General features: G+C 31.7%; 1 protein-coding gene across 1 annotated transcript in view; it reads right to left on the bottom strand.

Annotated features, from left to right (window-relative positions):
* Positions 1-22,319, bottom strand: part of LOC119601721 (neogenin) — a 190,866-nt gene that overhangs the window by 151,326 nt on the left and 17,221 nt on the right.

Genomic DNA, 22,319 nt, shown 5'->3' with positions numbered 1-22,319 from the left:
TCGATTTCAGATCCAATCTAGGACTGAATCAGATTTTATTTCTTTTAACTATTTCTCTTGACTCCGCAAACTCGAAGGACCATTTCTTATTTAACTGATATAAAAAAAAATATTAAAATAAAAATTATTCGACACCCATTTTAAAAACATTTACGATTTCTTTAAATTTATTTAATACTTTATGGGTTAGAAACCCCTAATCAATTATCTGCTTATCGTAAACTAAAAAAACTACTGCGGAAAACATTTACTCCTAATACTCTATCTGACATTCAATGCACAGAACGCATTAAATTTCATGTTATCAGGCAACAACTTTCAATATAAACTTTAATTTATTTCAATATAATTTTTATAATAATTGTCGGTTTAACGACCAACTGGTCCCCGAACACAAACACTCTCATGCAGACGCACATTATTACAGACTGTTATCACCTAAAACGTTGACCATCAATCATATAATCTTTTAAATGTATTTATACGGCCAATCAAAAGATGATGGCTACATTTTAAAGTTATGACTACAAAGGAATATACCCACAACTTATGGTGATGGGTAATGATGGTCGTGGACATATGTTTGTTACAAAATTCATAGTTAAAGCGACATTCATTCATGCATCCAAATTACACACACGCATATATTTCCAATGAAAAATCATTTAAAACGTGACTTCCGTGTTAAAAGTAGGATCCTATAGGTACTCGTATAAGAGAAAAAAATTTATAGAAAAACGTTTCCAATAAAAATAATTAAAATAAACTATGGTAATATTTTTTATAGATTTTTTTTACTACGAGAAGAAAATGTATACAAAGTATTTACTCCCTTTACATAGAAACGTTACCATTTTTTGTTGAAACCAGAGTCTGAATGTAACTAAGTTGGAGGAAGAGGGGCAACAAGTTTGTGAAAAAAGTATATTTTTATATGCAAAACAATAATTGTATACGTACAACAGAAACTGCATTCGATACAAAACAAAAACGTAAAGCAAAGCTGTCCATCATTGCCTGAAGTATCAGTTGAATGTTAAAATCAATCTATGTACATCTATTCAATTTCAATCATACAAAGCGATTCAAAATCCCCTGAAAATACATACACAAATCCACCAACAATTTACATACATCTATTCAGTCATTCATTCACTCACTCACTCACTCAACCATCTAACCAACTAACGAACCAGTCATTCAGTCAGTCATCCAAACCAGCCATTCATCCAGCTATCCATCTATCCATCCATCCATCTATCTATCACTCAAAACAATTGCACTTCCGTTTGAATGGTGTTATGGAGCTTGTTTGAGAGTGAGGTTTGTTGTTTTTTCTGTATTTTGCCCCCAAACAGAATCCCTTGTTGCAATTTGAATTTCAGTTAAGCTGAACTTGTTCCAGATTACTCCACTCTATAGTATGTAGGATAGTTGTCGACTAACTACGTCATCATTAAACTATCGCACTATTAGACATCACACTTCATTGTTATAGATTTGAAATTGTCATGTTTTAAAGTATTAGGGTGGCTGCTAATAAATTTATCAACTAGAACAGAACTAAAACTAGAACAGAACTAGAACAGAATGAGAACAGAACTAGAACAGAACTAGAACAGAACTAGAACAGAACTAGAACAGAACTAGAACAGAACTAGAACAGAACTAGAGCAGAACTAGAACAGAACTAGAACAGAACTAGAACAGAACTAGAACAGAACTAGAACAGAACTAGAGCAGAACTAGAACAGAACTAGAACAGAACTAGAACAGAACTAGAATAGAACTAGAACAGAACTAGAACAGAACTAGAACAGAACTATAACAGAACTAGAACAGAACTAGAACAGAACTAGAACAGAACTAGAACAGAACTAGAACAGAACTAGAACAGAACTAGAACAGAACTAGAACAGAACTAGAACTAGAACAGAACTAGAACAGAACTAGAACAGAACTAGAACAGAACTAGAACAGAACTAGAACAGAACTAGAACAGAACTAGAACAGAACTAGAACAGAACTAGAACAGAACTAGAACAGAACTAGAACAGAACTAGAACAGAACTAGAACAGAACTAGAACAGAACTAGAACAGAACTAGAACAGAACTAGAACAGAACTAGAACAGAACTAGAACAGAACTAGAACAGAACTAGAACAGAACTAGAACAGAACTAGAACAGAACTAGAACAGAACTAGAACAGAACTAGAACAGAACTAGAACAGAACTAGAGCTGAACTAGAACAGAACTAGAACAGAACTAGAACAGAACTAGAACAGAACTAGAGCAGAACTAGAACAGAACTAGAACAGAACAGAACTAGAACAGAACTAGAACAGAACTAGAACAGAACTAGAACAGAACTAGAACAGAACTAGAACAGAACTAGAACAGAACTAGAACAGAACTAGAACAGAACTAGAACAGAACTAGAACAGAACTAGAACAGAACTAGAACAGAACTAGAACAGAACTAGAACAGAACTAGAACAGAACTAGAACAGAACTAGAACAGAACTAGAACAGAACTAGAACAGAACTAGAACAGAACTAGAACAGAACTAGAACAGAACTAGAACAGAACTAGAACAGAACTAGAACAGAACTAGAACAGAACTAGAACAGAACTAGAACAGAACTAGAACAGAACTAGAACAGAACTAGAACAGAACTAGAACAGAACTAGAACAGAACTAGAACAGAACTAGAACAGAACTAGAACAGAACTAGAACAGAACTAGAACAGAACTAGAACAGAACAAGAACAGAACTGCAACAGAACTGAACTTGAATTGAACTAGAGATTTAAACATTTTAAAAAGATTCGTAAAACTCGATTGGATCTAGAGCTTAAAGCTTGAGTTGCAGTAACAGGTTTTCAAAAAGCAACCCAAGGCAATTTTTGCTAAAGCTTTATCAAAAGTCTTAGGAAAGTTTGTGAAATAAGAAAATTAGTTAAAGTAAGACAAACATATTCTGGATCGTTTAAGATCTAAACTAATTCGAAGCTCCCTACTGAAATGAAACTCTCCCGTCATTCAAGCTTCTTTTTTTACATACTCAATTGTTCAATCTTAATGGTATGTATCTTGACAGGAAAACTAAAGTACATATAGCTATCGCTCGTTAATCATAATTGAAATTTTTTATCATCCCCTTAAAACCCTGCTCCATACTTCAGTGTAACAAGTAAAATAATTCTTCTAACACTTCAAATACATTCTCGGGCAATCGTTATAAATTCAAACGTTCATCTGTTGTTCGTATGCAACACTGTAGATTTTAGACACGTACATATGGATGTACGTAGCAAGCGATAGATTCTTCCTTCGTCCAGAGTTTTGTCCATCAGCAAATGTTTTGTTTGGAGTTTATGTTTCCATTGTTGTTGCCAAAGAGCATTGACTATTGCAACATTTTTTTGTTTTATACTTGTATGTTTAGATGTGAGGGAGTGTGAGTATGAAACCCTAGAGGATTTTTAAGCCAATATTGTTAACCACAATTTGCGTCTGTTCAATAAGTCACGTAATTTACGCTGTCAAGTTTGAAAAACATTCGTTTTTCTTTCTTTTTTATTGTAGTTTTAAGATTGTAAATTTTCTTTTACTTTGTTTTGTATTTGGAAAAACTGCGTTCGTCCATTAAATCTAATTTCTAATTGAATGTGTATTTTTCTATTGTTCGATTTTGTTATTGTTACTTTAAGCGACAGTTTGTTGGAAAAGAAAATTGCGTAGTTAAAGAAAACTCCTTAAGAATTAGTAAAATTCAATTGAAAAATGTTTTATAATTGTTTCAACATGTTGCACATTGTTAAGAGGGAAAAGCATTAGAAACAATTTAAAAAGCTTAAACTTTGTAAAAGTTGTTAAAAGTTTCTTTCAGAAAAGTGACCTTTTAGCTACAAGGGATCAAAGTTTAATTATATACTTAAAGCTTTAAAGTTGTAAACTTTTTAAAAGCAGTTAATGGCAATGAAAGTAATTTTCGAAAAGTTTGTCAAAGTTCAATTGATTTTTTTAAGGTTTAAGCTTTAAACTTTTAAAAGGTTATTAAAAGAACTAGAAATTAGGATCTTAAAAGTATAAACTAAAAAGTTTTTAAAAGTTTTGAGAAAGCTTAAAATAACAACAACAGCTGTTCAGAACTTTTTTGTTAATCTATTGAAGATGAAGCTTTCCAAAAGCTCATGCTCATATTTTAGTGAAAATAGCCGTTTAAAAGCTCTTTAAATTCACGCTTTTACTAAAGCTCATTATTTCTAAAGCTATTTTAAAAGATTTTAGAAAACGTAATGTTAAATATTGAAGCTTTTCAAAAGCTTTTTTGAAATAATAACAGTTCAAAAACTTTTAAAATTTACCATTCAGTAAAAGCTCATTCTTTCTGAAGCTTTTTGAAAAGAATTCAGCCAACTTAATGTAAAAAGTTATAATTTTCAAAAGCTCTTTAATATTTTTAAGATATAATAAAAGCTTGTTCTTTATAAAGCCATTTCTGAAAGCTTAGTAACAACCACAGTTGAAGAAATGCAAAGTTTTTTACGCCTTCTTTAACTTCTTTCATAACCATCGCTTGCAGCAGATGTTACATCAATTATTTTCTATAATTATACCAAAATCGATTTAACACACACACACTGACAATTATGACAACTTAACAAAATAATTATTATTTAGAAAAAACCTTTCTAATTTTCATTCTACCACATTTAAGAACACATACTCAATGTTTTACTTTAGATATATTTGAAAATATAATCTAATTAATCTAAGACAATTTTTTGTTTCAACTCTCTAAATAATGATGACACACGCAATCATGATTGAGAGACGAACAAAAAAAAAATTACATATAATTAAATAAAGTATGATAAAACATTATGTGCAGATACAAAGAGTAAAAGATTGACAGACAAATTTATACGGATACATACTTAACATAGTAGATATAGTACTAATAGATGCGCCTAGACAGACAGATACTTGAGGCAGTTAGACTGAACAGACAGACAGACTGGAAAACTCATGGCAATCAATGATTATGATGTATGTTTGTGGATGGATGAATGGATGGATGTATGTATGATGTTTTTGTTTGATGCCATTCAAATGTTTGCTGTTGACTTGTATTCATAAGAGTAGTAATTGTAAAATGTAATCAACATATAAAATTGGTTTAAATTTCAAACATAATTGACTTTTATGATGAGCATAATATGAGCAGCATCAACGGCAGCAACATCGGCAGTAACAGGCTAATCAACAGCATCAGTAGGCTTGATGTTGGCTTGGGGAAATTGTAAGTTCTTTTTAATATTCTTATTCCTTTCCTTGTCTATAGTCTAGTCTATAGTCTAGTCTATAGTCTAGTCTAGTCTAGTCTAGTCTATAGTCTAGTCTATAGTCTAGTCTATAGTCTAGTCTATAGTCTAGTCTATAGTCTAGTCTATAGTCTAGTCTATAGTCTAGTCTATAGTCTAGTCTATAGTCTAGTCTATAGTCTAGTCTATAGTCTAGTCTATAGTCTAGTCTATAGTCTAGTCTATAGTCTAGTCTATAGTCTAGTCTATAGTCTAGTCTATAGTCTAGTCTATAGTCTAGTCTATAGTCTAGTCTATAGTCTAGTCTATAGTCTAGTCTATAGTCTAGTCTATAGTCTAGTCTATAGTCTAGTCTATAGTCTAGTCTATAGTCTAGTCTATAGTCTAGTCTATAGTCTAGTCTATAGTCTAGTCTATAGTCTAGTCTATAGTCTAGTCTATAGTCTAGTCTATAGTCTAGTCTATAGTCTAGTCTATAGTCTAGTCTATAGTCTAGTCTATAGTCTAGTCTATAGTCTAGTCTATAGTCTAGTCTATAGTCTAGTCTATAGTCTAGTCTATAGTCTAGTCTATAGTCTAGTCTATAGTCTAGTCTATAGTCTAGTCTATAGTCTAGTCTATAGTCTAGTCTATAGTCTAGTCTATAGTCTAGTCTATAGTCTAGTCTATAGTCTAGTCTATAGTCTAGTCTATAGTCTAGTCTATAGTCTAGTCTATAGTCTAGTCATAGTAGTCTAGTCTAGTCTATAGTCTAGTCTATAGTCTAGTCTATAGTCTAGTCTATAGTCTAGTCTATAGTCTAGTCTATAGTCTAGTCTATAGTCTAGTCTATAGTCTAGTCTATAGTCTAGTCTATAGTCTAGTCTATAGTCTAGTCTATAGTCTAGTCTATAGTCTAGTCTATAGTCTAGTCTATTCTAGTCTATAGTCTAGTCTATAGTCTAGTCTATAGTCTAGTCTATAGTCTAGTCTATAGTCTAGTCTATAGTCTAGTCTATAGTCTAGTCTATAGTCTAGTCTAGTCTAGTCTATAGTCTAGTCTATAGTCTAGTCTATAGTCTAGTCTATAGTCTACTCTATAGTCTAGTCTATAGTCTAGTCTATAGTCTAGTCTAGTCTATAGTCTAGTCTAGTCTATAGTCTAGTCAAGTCTATAGTCTAGTCTAGTCTATAGTCTAGTCTATAGTCTATTCTATAGTCTAGTCTATAGTCTAGTCTATAGTCTAGTCTATAGTTCTAGTCTATAGTCTAGTCTATAGTCTAGTCTATAGTCTAGTCTATAGTCTAGTCAATAGTCTAGTCTATAGTCTAGTCTATAGTCTAGTCTATAGTCTAGTCTATAGTCTAGTCTATAGTCTAGTCTATAGTCTAGTCTAGTCTAGTCTATAGTCTCTCTATAGCCTAGTCTATAGTCTAGTCGTCTATAGTCTAAGTCTATGTCTATAGTCTAGTCTATAGTCTAGTCTATAGTCTAGTCTATAGTCTAGTCTATAGTCTAGTCTATAGTCTAGTCTATAGTCTAGTCTATAGTCGTCTATAGTCTAGTCTATAGTCTAGTCTATAGTCTAGTCTATAGTCTAGTCTATAGTCTAGTCTATAGTCTAGTCTATAGTCTAGTCTATAGTCTAGTCTATAGTCTAGTCTATAGTCTAGTCTATAGTCTAGTCTATAGTCTAGTCTATAGTCTAGTCTATAGTCTAGTCTATAGTCTAGTCTATAGTCTAGTCTATAGTCTAGTCTATAGTCTAGTCTATAGTCTAGTCTATCTAGTCTATAGTCTAGTCTATAGTCTAGTCTATAGTCTAGTCTATAGTCTAGTCTATAGTCTAGTCTATAGTCTAGTCTATAGTCTAGTCTATAGTCTAGTCTATAGTCTAGTCTATAGTCTAGTCTATAGTCTAGTCTATAGTCTAGTCTATAGTCTAGTCTATAGTCTAGTCTATAGTCTAGTCTATAGTCTAGTCTATAGTCTATAGTCTAGTCTATAGTCTAGTCTATAGTCTAGTCTATAGTCTAGTCATAGTCTAACCTAAACTTAACAATACTTTTGATTACAAAATTCCTTTAATCACGAATTTGCTTTTTACACTCTCCAATAACTCTACTACTTATAAATTTTCTTTTCAAATATGGTGATTCCTTATCGAAGACACTAAATTGTTGTTAAAAAATGATTTAAACAAGTTGAACATGAATGAACCTAGTTAAAACTATTATATAGACAACATGCAGCCGTAAATATGGGTCTTTGGTTGCATGTATTTAAAGTGAAAGATCATCATCCAACATTGAGCACATTTTAAAATATTGAGAAGAAAAAAAAGAAAATTATTGACTTGAAATCGCCTATAAATCACAACAAAAAAATTTTAATCCATAGTATAAACAATAACAACAACAAACAGTTTAAAAATTATGAATGTTCGTTCATATAGTACAAGAGTAACAGCAGAAAAACAATGATTTTTTGGAAGTGATGACCTGTTGGCCCCTGTGTTTGCAGTGCCAGCAAGATGTAGTGTTTACAGATACAGAGAGATGATCGTGGTTTGGTTGGCCACAAGTGAATGTGCAGCATCTGATGAAAGAAACATTGTACTAAAGAAGAATTTATTTTTTTTTTATTATTTTTATTTTTACCACTTTATTAAAGAGCAGAGATTTTTGTAAGAAATAAGTGGAAGAAAAGAATATAAACATATGTAAGACTGACGTAAGTGTAAACATATGTGGGAAATACGAGGGTTGTTGGAAGAATTAAGGATATATGTAGGTCTGGGTCTATAGTCTAATCTATAGCGAAGTCTATAGTCTAGTATATAGAATAGTCTATAGTCAAGTCTATAGTCTAGTCTATAGTATAGTCTATTGCCCGGTATATAGTATACTCTACTATATAGTGTAGTCTACAATCCAGTCTAGCCTATAGTGTAGTCTATAGTCTATGATCTGGTCTAAAATCTTGACTATATAGTCTATAGTTTAGACTAGTCTATAGTTTAGACTAGTCTATAGTTTAGACTAGTCTATAGTTTAGACTAGTCTATAAGTCTAGTCTATAGTTTAGACTAGTCTATAGTTTAGACTAGTCTATAGTTTAGACTAGTCTATAGTTTAGACTAGTATATAGTTTAGACTAGTCTATTGTTTAGACTAGTCTATAGTTTAGACTAGTCTATAGTTTAGACTAGTCTATAGTTTAGACTAGTCTATAGTTTAGACTAGTCTATAGTTTAGACTAGTCTATAGTTTAGACTAGTCTATAGTATAGCCTGTAATCTGGTCTATAGTCTGGTTTACAGTCTAGTCTATAGTTTAATCTATAGTCTAGTCTATAAGCTAGTTTTTAGTGTAGCTTATATTCTAGTCTATAATATAGTCTACGGTCTAGCCTATAGTTTAGTCTATACTTTAGTCTATAATTTAGTCAACAGTCTAGTCTATAATTTGGTCTATAGACTAGTCTATTATCTGGTCTATAGTTTGGTCTATAGTCAGGTGTATAGTGTGGTCTATAGCCTAGTCTATAGATGAGTCCATAGTCTAGTTTATAATCTAGTCGTTTGTCTAGCCTATATTTTAGTCTATAGAATATTCTATAGTTTGTTCTATAGTTCAGTCTATAATCCAGTCTAGTCTGTAGTTTGGTCTTTAGTCTAGTCTATGGTCCGGTCTATAGTTTAGTCTACAGTCTATAGCTTAGACTAGTCTATAGTCTAGTCTACAGTCTAGTCTATAGTTTAGTCTATAGTCTAGTCTATAATCCGGTCGATGGTCTAGTCTATTGTCTAGTCATTGGTTGGTCTATAGTCTGGTCTACAGTCTGGTCTATATTTTGGACCATAGTCTGGTCTACAGTCTAGTCTGTATATGAGTCTATAGTATAGTTTATAATCTAGTCGTTTGTCTAGCCTATATGCTAGTAAATAGAACATATATATAGTTTAGTCTATAGCTTAGATTAGTCTATAGCTCAGAATAGTCTAGTCTACAGTCTAGTGTATAGTTTAGTCTATAGTCCAGTCTATAATCCGGTGAATGGTCTAGTCTATAGTCTAGTCTATTGGTTGGTCTGTAGTCTGATCCATAGTCTAGTCTATATTCTGGTCTACAATCTGGTCTATAGTCTAGTCAATATTTTGGTCCCTAGTCTGGTCTACAGTCTAGTCTGTAGATGAGTCTATAGTCTATTTTATAATCTAGTCGATAGTCTAGCCTATATTCTATAGTCTGGCCTACAGTCTAGTAATAGTCTAGTCAATTGTCAAGTCTAATTTCGGGTCTATTGTCTGGTCTATATTCTGGTTTACAGGATATTCCATATTGTAGTCTATAGCTTAGTCTGTAGTCTAGCCTATAGTCCTGTCCATAGTCTAGTCTATAGTCTAGTCTATTATCTAGTCTATAATTTAGTATAGTATATTGTTTAGCCTATAGTCTAGTATATAATCAAGTATATAGTCTAGCCTTAAGTCTAGTCTATGGCCTATTCTATAGTCTAGTCTATGCTCTAGTTTATAAACTAGTGTATGGTCTAGTTTGTAGTCCAATCGATAGTCTAGACTATAAACCATTTTAAAAATTTTACAATTATAACTTTTGGTCCCGTAAAGCTCAACTTTAACACTTCTCTATATAAGATTTAATGGAACCAAGAAAAAAATTATGTATGAGAAATAATAATAAATAATTTAAAGTTTAAAATTGTTTATGGGTATAAAGTATTTTTTATGCGTTTTATGCTTTTTTTTTAGAGAAATTGTTGTCTTATTTTAAAACGTTTAGCCACAAATATCGAGAAAATTATGCTGGCGTCTTATGGAAGAAACAACAAAAACTAAATTGAACTGAAGAGCAATATTATTAAGAGGGCTATGAAGTAGAAGGAAAAAAATACATAGCATTTTATAAAAGGAGTAAATTACGATGATTATGCTATATTATTTATGCTATTAAAGGCTCTTTAAGTGAAACTATAAATTAAAACGACACATATGGAGGGAAAAGTAATATTAAATAAATAATTTTATAAGGAGAGAGGGAGGTAGATAGGGATATATAAATAGCATTTATAAAAAGCTTATTTTAAATTTTACGAGACCAACAGTTAGAGCAAAAGAATGAAAACACTAAGGAATGGCTTGTAAAGTAAATACCAAGTGCTTTTCTTGTGCACAAGACTGTAGATTACTTAACAAGCTTTAACATTTGTTGTGGGTGCTAATATACTGGAATATATATATCTAGCTATTTAGGCTTATTTAAGATTTTTTGTTCAATCATATATGTATTTAACTATTCAACTATTGTAACTCCAACTGGAGTTTTCCCAGACAAGCCTGCTTGCCTGCCAGCTAAACAGCCTGTTGGCTGCATATGTATGTTTGGTGTTTGCCTCAGTACAAGATTTTGTAGGCGAACCTGTTGAGGAAATAAATTTTACATTTGACATTTGTAAAGATTATGCATATTAGCGCAGTGAGCAGAGTTTTGTTGAGGTTCGATTCAGTTTGTTATATGCACGTCGCATGTATTATGCAAAAATATCTGTCTAGATCAGCGGTTCCCACCGTTTTTTACTTCGCGGACCCCTTGAGGAATTTATTTAATTTCACGGACCCCCATACATATTTTGATATCTTATTGTTATAAATAACACTGTGATACAAAAGTGAAGAAAAATAAAATGCAGGCGTTCTCATATACCAATTCTATTTCGTTATAGTCCATAGAGTACGAATATATTTTTAGTTTTCCCCTTCGTTTTTTTCACTTCGTTAACTTACTTTTTAAGAGCAAAAGATGCGAAAAAGAGCCATTTTTGAAGTTTTAAATTTGAAAAATCATAAGTTTAGTAGTTTTCACCCGATTTTCAAATCCGATATTTTTTTTAATGATACAAGTGTCTTTTAATCCAAAAAAAGAAATCCAAAATTTATGGTCAAATGTCTGAGTTACGGTCGTTTAAGTAAAAAAACTCACACTTTTTTAAAAAAAAATTTCATTTTCATCATGCTCTACTTTGACCATGAGGCAGTGAGTTCATCTTTTATTACTTTCCTGAAGAATCACATAAAGGAAGGTTTCTAAAACTTGTTATTTCATAAAAATCTACGAAAAACTGGATGATTTATGCCAACTTTTCTAATAGCATGTTTCTCGAATTTTTGGGTTTTTCCATACAAATTAATTTTTGTATAAAAATGTTTATAAACATTTTTTAAACTTGTTACAAAGAAAACCAGAAACATGAACGTTTTTGTATGGAAGAAATATGCTATATTTTTATAAAACTTAGCACAACTCATAACCTTTTTCATCGATTATCATAAATTGACCATCATTGGAAACCCAACTTAATGTGCCTTTTTTCAAATGTAATAAAAGCTAAAGTTACTGCTTCATGGCCAACGTAGAGCAGTATGAAAATTAACAATTAAGAGTGTTATATTCGGCTGTGCCGAATCTCATATACCCACCATCAAACTGTATGCCATAAAAGGAATGCTCCCCTATAAACATCAGGGTGATATTTGGAATATGGCTTAAGTCAATTATGGACCGAGCTCTTTTGAACTAACAAAATATTAATTTTTAAAAACCAAATATTTTATTTAAATTTTTACGCTCACGTATGAGTAATTTTCTGAAGAGGACCTTTATATGCGTTAATTATGAACCGATACTCATAAAATTTTGTTCATAGATTTCGTTTGTATAGAACTTGTTTATGCAAAATTTCAGCGCTATACTCTTATTTTAAATAAGGAAAACTCGTATTTCAATAACCAAAACTCTTTCCTGAAGGGAACCTTTTATAGGGGCTAGGGTCAGTTTTAAATGAGTCCTCATTAAATTCGGAATGAAGAATTATGTTCCTAAGTATAAACTTTTTTTATGTCGATTTTAATCGCTGTACTTCCAATTATCTGAATTTTCTTCATAAAATTTTTTAAAGAGGAACTCATATGGGGTATTGTTGACCTATCCTCATAACTTTTTTTGTAGACCGATTTTGATTCATATAAAACTTGTTTACATTAAATATCATTATGCCAGTAATTAACGTTAATGTAATTTTATAAAGGGGGCTTGTATGGGGGGTAGAGTGAATTACCGACACATTCCGCATGAAATTCGGAGCGAATTTCATAACCGTATTTCATAACTCATATTTTTAAGCCAGTAATGATCGTTTAAGTATTTTCTGAAGGGCGGTAGGGTAAATTATGGACCGATCCTCCCTAAATTTGGTGGAGAGATTTTGGCACGCATTAAACTTATGTGCATCAATTTTCGTCACTACAGTCATATTTTTAAGCCAGTAATGAGCATTATAGTTATTTGCAGAGGGGGTCCTTATATGCGGGAAGGGTCATTTATTGGCCGATCCAAAAAAAAAATGGTACAGAGGTTTTGGCTCGTAAGAAACTTAAGTGTGTAGCACTTCATCGCTTCACTCATATTTTTAAGACAGTAATGAGCGTTGAAGCTATTTCCTGAAGTGGACCCAATAGGGGGAGTAGGGCCAATTATGGACCTATCCACATAAAAGTTATTAAAAAGATTTTGGCTCGCGAGGAACTTAATTGTGTAAAATGTTATTGCTATATTCGTAATTTTTAGCCAGTAATGAGCGTTAAAGTCATTTTCAGATGGAGGATAGGGTCATTTATGGGACGATCTTAAAAAAAATCGTAGAGCGATTTTGGTTCGTAAGAAACTTACTTATACCGAATTTCATCGCTATACTCGCATTTTTGGACCAGTAATGAGTGTTAAAGTCATTTTCTGAAGGGGACCTAATATGGGGGTAGGGTCAATTATGGACCGATCCTCAAAAAATTTGGTAGAAAGATTTTGGCTCACATGAAACTTATTTATGTAGAATTTCATTGCTATACTTGCATTTTGGGACCAGTAATGAGTGTTAGAGTCATTTTCAGAAGGGGACCGTATATGGGGGTAGGGTCATTTATGGGCCGATCCTAAAATAGAAATGTAGAGAGGTTTTAGTTCGTTAAAAACTTATTTATACCGAATTTCAACACTATACTCGCATTTTTGGGCCAGTAATGAGTGTTAACGTCATTTTCTGAAGGGGACCTTATATGGGGGGTAGGGTCGTTTATGGGCCGATCCTAAAAAAAATTGGTTAAAAGGTTTTGGCTCATATGAAACTTATTTATGTCGAATTTCATACTCGTACTTCTGAAGCAGTTATGTCCGTTAAAGCTGTTTCTTGGAAGTCCACTTGTATGGGGGCTATTCGAAAAATTGGACCGATATTGCCTATTTTCAATACCAAACAAACCTTAGCAATAGAGAATATTTATGCAAAATTTCAACTGTCTAGCTCCTCTCGTGTGGTCCCTATCGTGATTTCAACAGACAGACGGACGGACAGACGGACATGGCTAGATCGTCTTAGAATTTAATAAGGACCCGGAATATATATACTTTTATGGGTCTATGGCCAATATTTCGATGTGTTACAAACGGAATGACAAAATCAATATACCCCCCATCTTTTTTGATGGTGGGTATAAAAATTGTGAAAAAAGTGTGAGTTTTTTACTTAAATGGCCGTAACCAAGACATTAATCATAAATTTTGGATTTATTTTTTTGAGTTGAAAGACAACGCTTGTATCTTTAAAACAAAATATCCAGTTTGAAAATCGGTTGCAAACTACCAAACATATATTTTTTTAAAGTTAAAACTTCAAAAATAGCTCTTTTTCACAACTTTTGCTCTTAAAAAGGAACTAAACGAAGTGATCGGGAAAAATTAAAAATAAATTCCTACTCTATGGACTATAACGAAATGGAATTGGTATATGAGAACCCCTGCATTTTTTTGCTGTATCACTGTGTAATTGTTCGTCCATAAACCCTATAAAATATTCCCGTACATTGAGAACATTTAGTATTTCGGAGATGTTTTCAATTTCATGGTTTTAAATATAGAATGACTTCTACCATGATGTTTAATATTATGATCGTGAGAGCTTTCATGTTCATTTCTCGTCAAGGTAGAGAAAAGGTTTCTTTAACAAGTATTGTCGACATGTGCTTAAAGAGTCATGTTTCTAAATTTTTTTGCGATTGCATAGGAGTGAGCTGAGTATGTAAGCTAAGTTTTCGGGAAAATATGTGAAAGTTAGACTTCTTCGATGTTGTTGCGGAATGCGTTACCCACATAAAATACGACCTGAACTCTTTGCGAATGTACTGTGAATTTGGATCTTAAATTTGAATTTTAAAATACCTACGAATTATTTTACTGCGTGGTTTTGACTATTTACGCAAAACACTATGAATATTCTGATGTTGATTTAATAATATTGGACAACAAAATGAAGTTAAAATCTGTGTATCACGTTGGAATGGAATATTTATATTTAAAATTAACTAGATTAACACTTTTGCTTACAATTTAAAAAAATATTATGAAATGTGACCTAACTTCATATTCCGGGATACCAGTATCAGTATTTAATTCTAAGGCAAATCATTATCCGTCTGCTATAAAAACATTTATTTCGATACATATATATTTATAAAAATTACAAATCACGTAATACTTTACTTTATAAAAGTGAAACAATAAATTTGTAGCGCCTAGCTTCATCCTGATAAACGACCGAAACAATAAAATTCAAAGAGTCACCAACAAATCTGGGATTATTGAATAAAAATTGTGTATTTTAGTATTTATGAAAAATTTGGAGATATTTTTAATATTTTGTAACATATAGAGAATATTTTTTATTCATTTTCGTTCGTCTTCGCGGACCCCCTAGGATTTTGCTACGGACCACTAGGGGTCCGCGGACCCCCTTTTGGGAACCGTTGGTCTAGATTTTGTTATTTTTTTTTTTGGGGGGACTCTTGAGTTATACAGTAGCTAGTGTTGCATGTTGCATGCTGTGTAATAATCGTAAGGAAATGATGAAATGTATGTGTGTGGTAGTTGTATGTTTTCTCTGCACTTTTTGATAAATGCGTAAGGATTTTCTGACAACAACAAATACATTAATAGAAAAATGTGTTTTTGTGTTTTATGAAAATTGTTTTTGGTATAAATTAAGATAAATTTGATTAGATTAAATGCTAATTTGATTTGAGAGAACAAGGCTATACTTGTCAAGATTATTTGAGAGATTTAAAACTTTCTTTAAAACTCTAGGTGGTTTACAAATCCGGTTTTGTTAAGGGCAGGGAAAAGGAGGCAGGTGAAACAAGAGGGGGAAAATGGCAAATACCATATTTGAACACAACTTTTGTTAGTGTTTAATGTCATCACATAATAAATTTTATTAAAATCCAAAAAAATTTTGAATTCCCAATTTCACTAACAAAATTCCCCTTTCTGGGATTTTCTTAAAATACTTGGGAACTTAAGTAATTACACGAAGCAACAAAAATTTTATCAACAAAGTTTTAAATATTTATATTTTCATTAAAAACATGATATTTTCTTCAAAAAAAATACAAAAATTTCAAATTCCCAATTTCCCCATTTCTGGGATTTTCCATAATTTCATGAGAATTCAATAAATATAAACATTTTTATAAACTTATATGTTGCAATCTTAATATTTTTGAGCAAAGAGCTAAAATTTTTAATTCCTAAAACCTTAAAGGAAAATTTCCAAAAATTTCCCCATTTCTGGGATTTTTCTATAATTTCATGGGAATTGAATAAATATGAAAATTTGTATATGTTAATAAGATGCAATCTTAATATTTTTGATCAATGAGCTAAAATTTCTAATTCCTAAAACCTTAAAGGAAAATTTCCAAAAATGGGATTTTTAAAATTTCTACCCGGAATTTAAGAAAACAACAAAATTTTTATCAAAAAAGTTTCAATTACTCATATTTTCTTCGAAATACATAAAATTTTTAACAAAAAACTTACAATTTTAAATTCCCAATTTCAACTAAAAAAATCCCCTTTTCTGGGATTTTCTTTTTTTATATAGGAATTTAGGAAAACGATCATTTTTACATCATTATAAGTAAAAATCTTGATATTTTTGTTAAAAATCTAGAAATTTTGAATTCCTAATTTCAATCATGAAATTTCCCATTTCTGGGATTTTCTATATCAACTTGGGAATTTAAATTACAAATTTTTTTGCATTATTTTATATTGCCATTTCCATATATTTTTTTAAAATCCTAAAATTTCAAATTCCTAAAGTCTCAAATAAAAATTTCCAAAAATGGGGATTTTTCTTTACGACTTTAGGAATTTACCAAATTTGCAAATTTTCTTTAAATTAAATAAAATACCATATTTTCTTAAAAATTTAGTAAAATTTCCAATTCCTAATTTCCATTATCAATTTCCCCTCATGGTACTTTTCTTTATTTATTTAGGAATTTATGGAAAATATTATTTTGACATTTCTTTATGATAAAATCTTAATATTTTTGCTAAAAATCAAATTATATTAGATTACAAAATGTTCCTTTTCATTTCCCCACTTCTGTTATAAAGTTCACCCCTTAAATCCGCAATTATTAAAAAATAATTACAAAATACAAATATTTAATCTCTAAAGATTTACTTATTCTTAATAATAACTTAATTTCCATTTTATTAATTAATTTACTTAATAAAATCATTAAACATTTAAAACTGTTTTAAAAATGAACAAACATTTAACTATTCCGTAATTAACACTGACAGAAAACATTGACTTGTCACCTAATAACACACCTTTATTTCCCGTTTTTTTTTTCATTTCTCACAATATTGTATTTTCCCAAAAACAAGCAATCAAAAACTAGTAATATAAAGGGGATAATCAATATGTATTCGCACTTCCGCCACAGACAAATGTTTCGTTTAAATGTTTTGAGTTTTTTTTTGAAAACCCCTTTTTCCTTTTTGAATGTTTTGTTTTCTATTACTTGTCTTTGTTGCTGCTCTTCTTCCAAACGCCATTGCATATTAAATGTTACGACATTGAAAATTTACATGGCCAATGAAGCGTATAAATGTCTTAACAACAACAACAAAAGAATAGAAAAGAAATTGAACAGACATTTAGACAAAAGTATTTACAAGCAATAAATGTATGAATAAAATATATACCCACCCAATTTATAAAAAGTAAAAAATAGAAGTAGAAATCATTACATATTATGGTAACAGGAAGAAGAAAGGTGTAGTAGTCGGAAAAACTATGAAGCAGAACTACACTATAAAAAAGGGAAAGGTAAAGAAAACAACTTTGGTTTATAGTTCGGACTATTGTTCAAAGCTACAGTCTAAAGTCGCGACTATAGCCTAGAGTCCCGACTATAGTCCATAGTACCGACTATAGTCCCGAATATAGTCCATAGTTCCGAATATAGTCCATAGTCCCGACTTAAGTCCATAGTCCAGACTATAGTCCATAGTTCCGACTATAGTCTATAGTCCCGACTACAGCCTATAGTCCCGACCATATTCTAGTCTATAGTCCCGACTATAGTCTATAGCCCCGACTATAGTCTATAGTCCCGACTATAGTCTATAGTCCCCACTATAGTCTAAAGTCCCCACTATAGTCTATAGTCCCGACTATAGTCTATAGTCCCCACTATAGTCTATAGTCCCGACTATAGTCTATAGTTCCGACTATAGTCTATAGTCCCGACTATAGTCTATAGTCCCGACAATAGTCTATAGTCCCAACTATAGTCTATAGTTCCGACTATAGTCTATAGTTCCGACTATAGTCTATAGTTCCGACTATAGTCTATAGTCCCGACTATAGTCTATAGTCCCGACTATAGTCTATAGTTTCGACTATAGTCTATAGTTCCGACTATAGTCTATAGTTCCGACTATAGACTATAGTCCCGACTATAGTCTATAGTTCCGACTATAGTCTATAGTCCCGACTATAGTCTATAGTCCCGACTATAGTCTATAGTCCCGACTATAGTCTATAGTCCCGACTATAGTCTATAGTCCCGACTATAGTCTATAGTCCCGACTATAGTCTATAGTCCCGACCATAGTCTATAGTCCTGACTATAGTCTATAATCCCGACTATAGCCTATAGTCCTGACTATAGCCTATAGTCCCGACTATAGTCTATAGTCCCGACTATAGTCCATAGTCCCGACTATAGTCTATAATCCCGACTACAGTCTATAGTCCCGACTATAGTCTACAGTCCCGACTATAGTCTATAGTCCCGACTATAGTCCCATCTTTTGTCTATATACCAGACCATAACACATAAAACTTTTCTTTCTTAATTTTTTTCTCTCTGTGTACTCACACATAATGAAAATTTTACCAAATAAACAGCAACAATTTCAGTATTTTCTTTTTAATATTCTTTCCACAGGGAAGCAATCGTCTGATACCAGACAGTTAAAACACAAAAAACCATTCATTCCTAGAGTACCTCAAGAAAAATAAAGGCAAACTACTTTACATTTACCACCTTGAACATTTTTATTGCTTTCAATAGATTTGCTTCTTGTTTTTTTTATTATTACTTCGGCTTGAGGCAAATGATGATTGTGACAAAAGAAGAGTGTGACGCACGTAGTATTAACGCTTCACTACGCCGCCATTTAATAACAACGTCTTCGAATTCAAAATTTTGTTATGAAAAGGGCATAAAATTGAAAAAGAAAGAAAGAAGTCTTTTGCTTGACTTTAATGTTGTATTTTAATCATCCTGTTTATTTATTGGAAGTTTATGTGAAAAATAAAAGAAAAAATTTGTTCAAGTTTGGGGTTTTTGAATAAACGATTTGGTAGTATTAAGTTGAAATAGCTAAAACGGAAATTGCAGTTGTTGTCTTTTAGAGAATTTTGTCAAGGTTCCTTATTTTATTGAAATATTTGCACGAAATAAGTTATATATTAAGGATATTCGGGAGAGAATGTTGTCAAGGCTAAAGTACAGACTGTAGTACATGCAATAGTCTAGACTATAGTCGACACTATAGACCTTTCAAGAATACAGACTATAGACTTGACTACAATCTATACTATAACCCATGCTATAATCCAGACTTTAATACATACTATAGTTCAGACTATAGACCAGACTATAGTCCAGATTGTAATTCAGCTTATAATTCAGACTATAATCCAGACTACAGACGAGACTATAGTCCAGACTGTAATTCAGACTATAATTCAGACTATAATCCAGACTATAGACCAGACTATAATCCAATCTATAGTCCAGACTATAGTCCAGTGTTCAGTACAGGCTATAGTCCAGTCTTTAGTCCAGACTATAGTTCAGTCTATAGATCAGTCTATAGTTCAGACTATAGTCCAGTCTATAGTCCAGACTATAGTCCAGTCTATAGTCCAGACTATAGTCCAGTCTATAGTCCAGATTATAGTCCAGTCTATAGTCCAGACTATAGTCCAGTCTATAGTCCAGACTATAGTCCAGTCTATAGTCCAGACTATAGTCCAGGCTATAGTCCAGACTATAGTCCAGGCTATAGTCCAGACTATAGTCCAGGCTATAGTCCAAACTATAGTCCAGTGTTCAGTACAGGCTATAGTCCAGACTTTAGTCCAGACTATAGTTCAGTCTATAGATCAGTCTATAGATCAGTCTATAGTTCAGACTATAGTCCAGTCTATAGTCCAGACTATAGTCCAGTCTATAGTCCAGACTATAGTCCAGTCTATAGTCCAGACTATAGTCCAGTCTATAGTCCAGACTATAGTCCAGTCTATAGTTCAGACTATAGTCCAGTCTATAGTCCAGACTATAGTCCAGACTATAGTCCAGACTATAGTCCAGACTATAGTCCAGACTATAGTCCAGACTATAGTCCAGACTATAGTCCAGACTATAGTCCAGACTATAGTCCAGACTATAGTCTAGACTATAGTCCAGACTATATTCTAGACTATAATCCAAACTATAGTCCAGACTATAGTCCAGTGTACAGACTAAACTACATCCCAAACTACATTTCAGACTAAAGACCAGAATATAATGCAGACTATACTCCATACTTTACTACAGACTTTAGACTATAGTCCAGACCAGACTATATAGTCCAAGCTATAGTCCAGACTGTAATCCAAACTATAATCAAGACTATTGTCCAGACTTTAGTCCAGACCATAGTCTCGGTTATAGTCCAGATCATAGTACAGATTGTAGTCCAGATTATAGTCCAAACTATAATCCAGAGCACATTCCAGATAATAGTCTATAATTCTTTTAAAAGTTCTTTATAAATAGACTTACCCTTTACCCACATAGAATAGAACTAAAATTTCAGAACACTTACCTAAAAAGAAAAAAATATTAAATTTAGAATATTTGTAATGATACAATTTACAATAACTACTGAATACCCCTAATATTCTTTTAGCACTCTAACCACAAGGTGTGTTCCTTTTATACTTCTTTTCCTGTCTTGTCTGTCTGTCTCTCTTAACAGTCGTCTATTAGTTTGTTGCAAATTTGTGTTTTAACTTTAAATCGTGCACGTGTTAGTGTAATTTTAGTGTCTAGTTATTTGCCAATTTAAATTTTATTTTATTGTATTTTTTTTTGCATTTTTTTTCAAAATATTGTTTGTTTAAGTTTGAAAATTATATTTATATTGACATTGTTGTGGCCCAAGAACCATTGTTGTTGTTGAAATTTATATATTTATATTTTAAATAATATTTACATAATGATTGATGTCATTGTTGTCTAAAGTTGCCTAATGGATTTTTACATAAATAAGACAAAATTGGACGAGCAAATAGACGATGGAGACTTCGATCGATGTAGTTAAAGTTCAAGGTGAAAAAAGAGATAAGAAAGTTGATTTTAAATAATCGGATATGAGTCAAGTCTGTATGAACGAAACCAAACCTTAAAATTGCCCTGATCAGACAGGTTGAATGTGCACAGAAGGACATCATTTTCTTTAGCAAAAGCAAATCAAACCCCAGAAATTTTGCAATTGTATACCTAGCAAACCACAACAGCTGTAAAAACTAATCCTACAAATACAATACTTTTCAAGTTTCTTATAAAAACTTGCATCAAATAAGATGAAAACTAAAGATAATTGAAAAACCACTAACGAAAATATATTAAAACCAACATGATGATGACGATGATACAACTCTACAAGTAGTTGAAGATTTCAAGCAAAAAAAATTGACAGGCGTGCGTAAAGCCAGAAGCCAATGAAATTAAAAAAATACATCTTATAGCAATGAAATAAAATATTTATAAAATAAACTTTTTCGAAACTTAAAATTGGCCACAAAACACCTGCTGTCTTAAAAAATAATACAACAAAATCGTTATCTTTATCATCAATAACAACTTTTTGAGAGCTTGTAGTTCAAATACCAAATATGTGTTTCATTGATTGGTCTTACTGCGTGTGTGTCTTTCCAAGAAATTCTTTAAAATATTTATAATTAACTTTAACATTAATGTAATTTCCTTGTAAGAAAATGTCAAATACAAAGTTTTTAGACTCTTATCAGTCTCCGAAAATTGTTTGAACCAAAAGCAGTCAAAAATTGGAAGAATCTTTGAAATTTGTTTAAACACTTTTTTTCATTTATTTTTATTAAATGTGCATGTATTTATTTGCGTTTCTCAGTTAATGAAAGAAAATCTTTTCATCATTTAAAAAGTTCATTGGCCTGTTATGTTTGGGCTACTTTTTTTGGTTTCCTTTGTATTTTTGCACCAAAAAAGTGTATGATGTTTTGATTTGCTTGTGAATGAATGATTTAAATAAAACAAACGCATGGTTGGGTCCAGTATGGTTGCCAAAAGTTATGGGTGCAGCATACGAAAACATAAAAGAAATATAACAACAAAAAGTTTATTCGACATTTTAAAGGCCTATAGAAAAGACTACGGACTAGAATATAGAATGAAGACTGAACTATAGAAATGTCTATAGACTAGACTAGACTATAGACTAGACTATAGACTAGACTATAGACTAGACTATAGAC

This window comes from Lucilia sericata, unplaced genomic scaffold, assembly GCF_015586225.1.
Source record: "Lucilia sericata isolate MDLA Ls3-8-SP2 unplaced genomic scaffold, ASM1558622v1 Contig000186F_arrow, whole genome shotgun sequence".
NCBI lineage: Eukaryota > Metazoa > Arthropoda > Insecta > Diptera > Calliphoridae > Lucilia > Lucilia sericata.
Note: the sequence above shows the minus strand (reverse complement) of the source record. Positions and strands in the feature narration are given on the sequence as shown.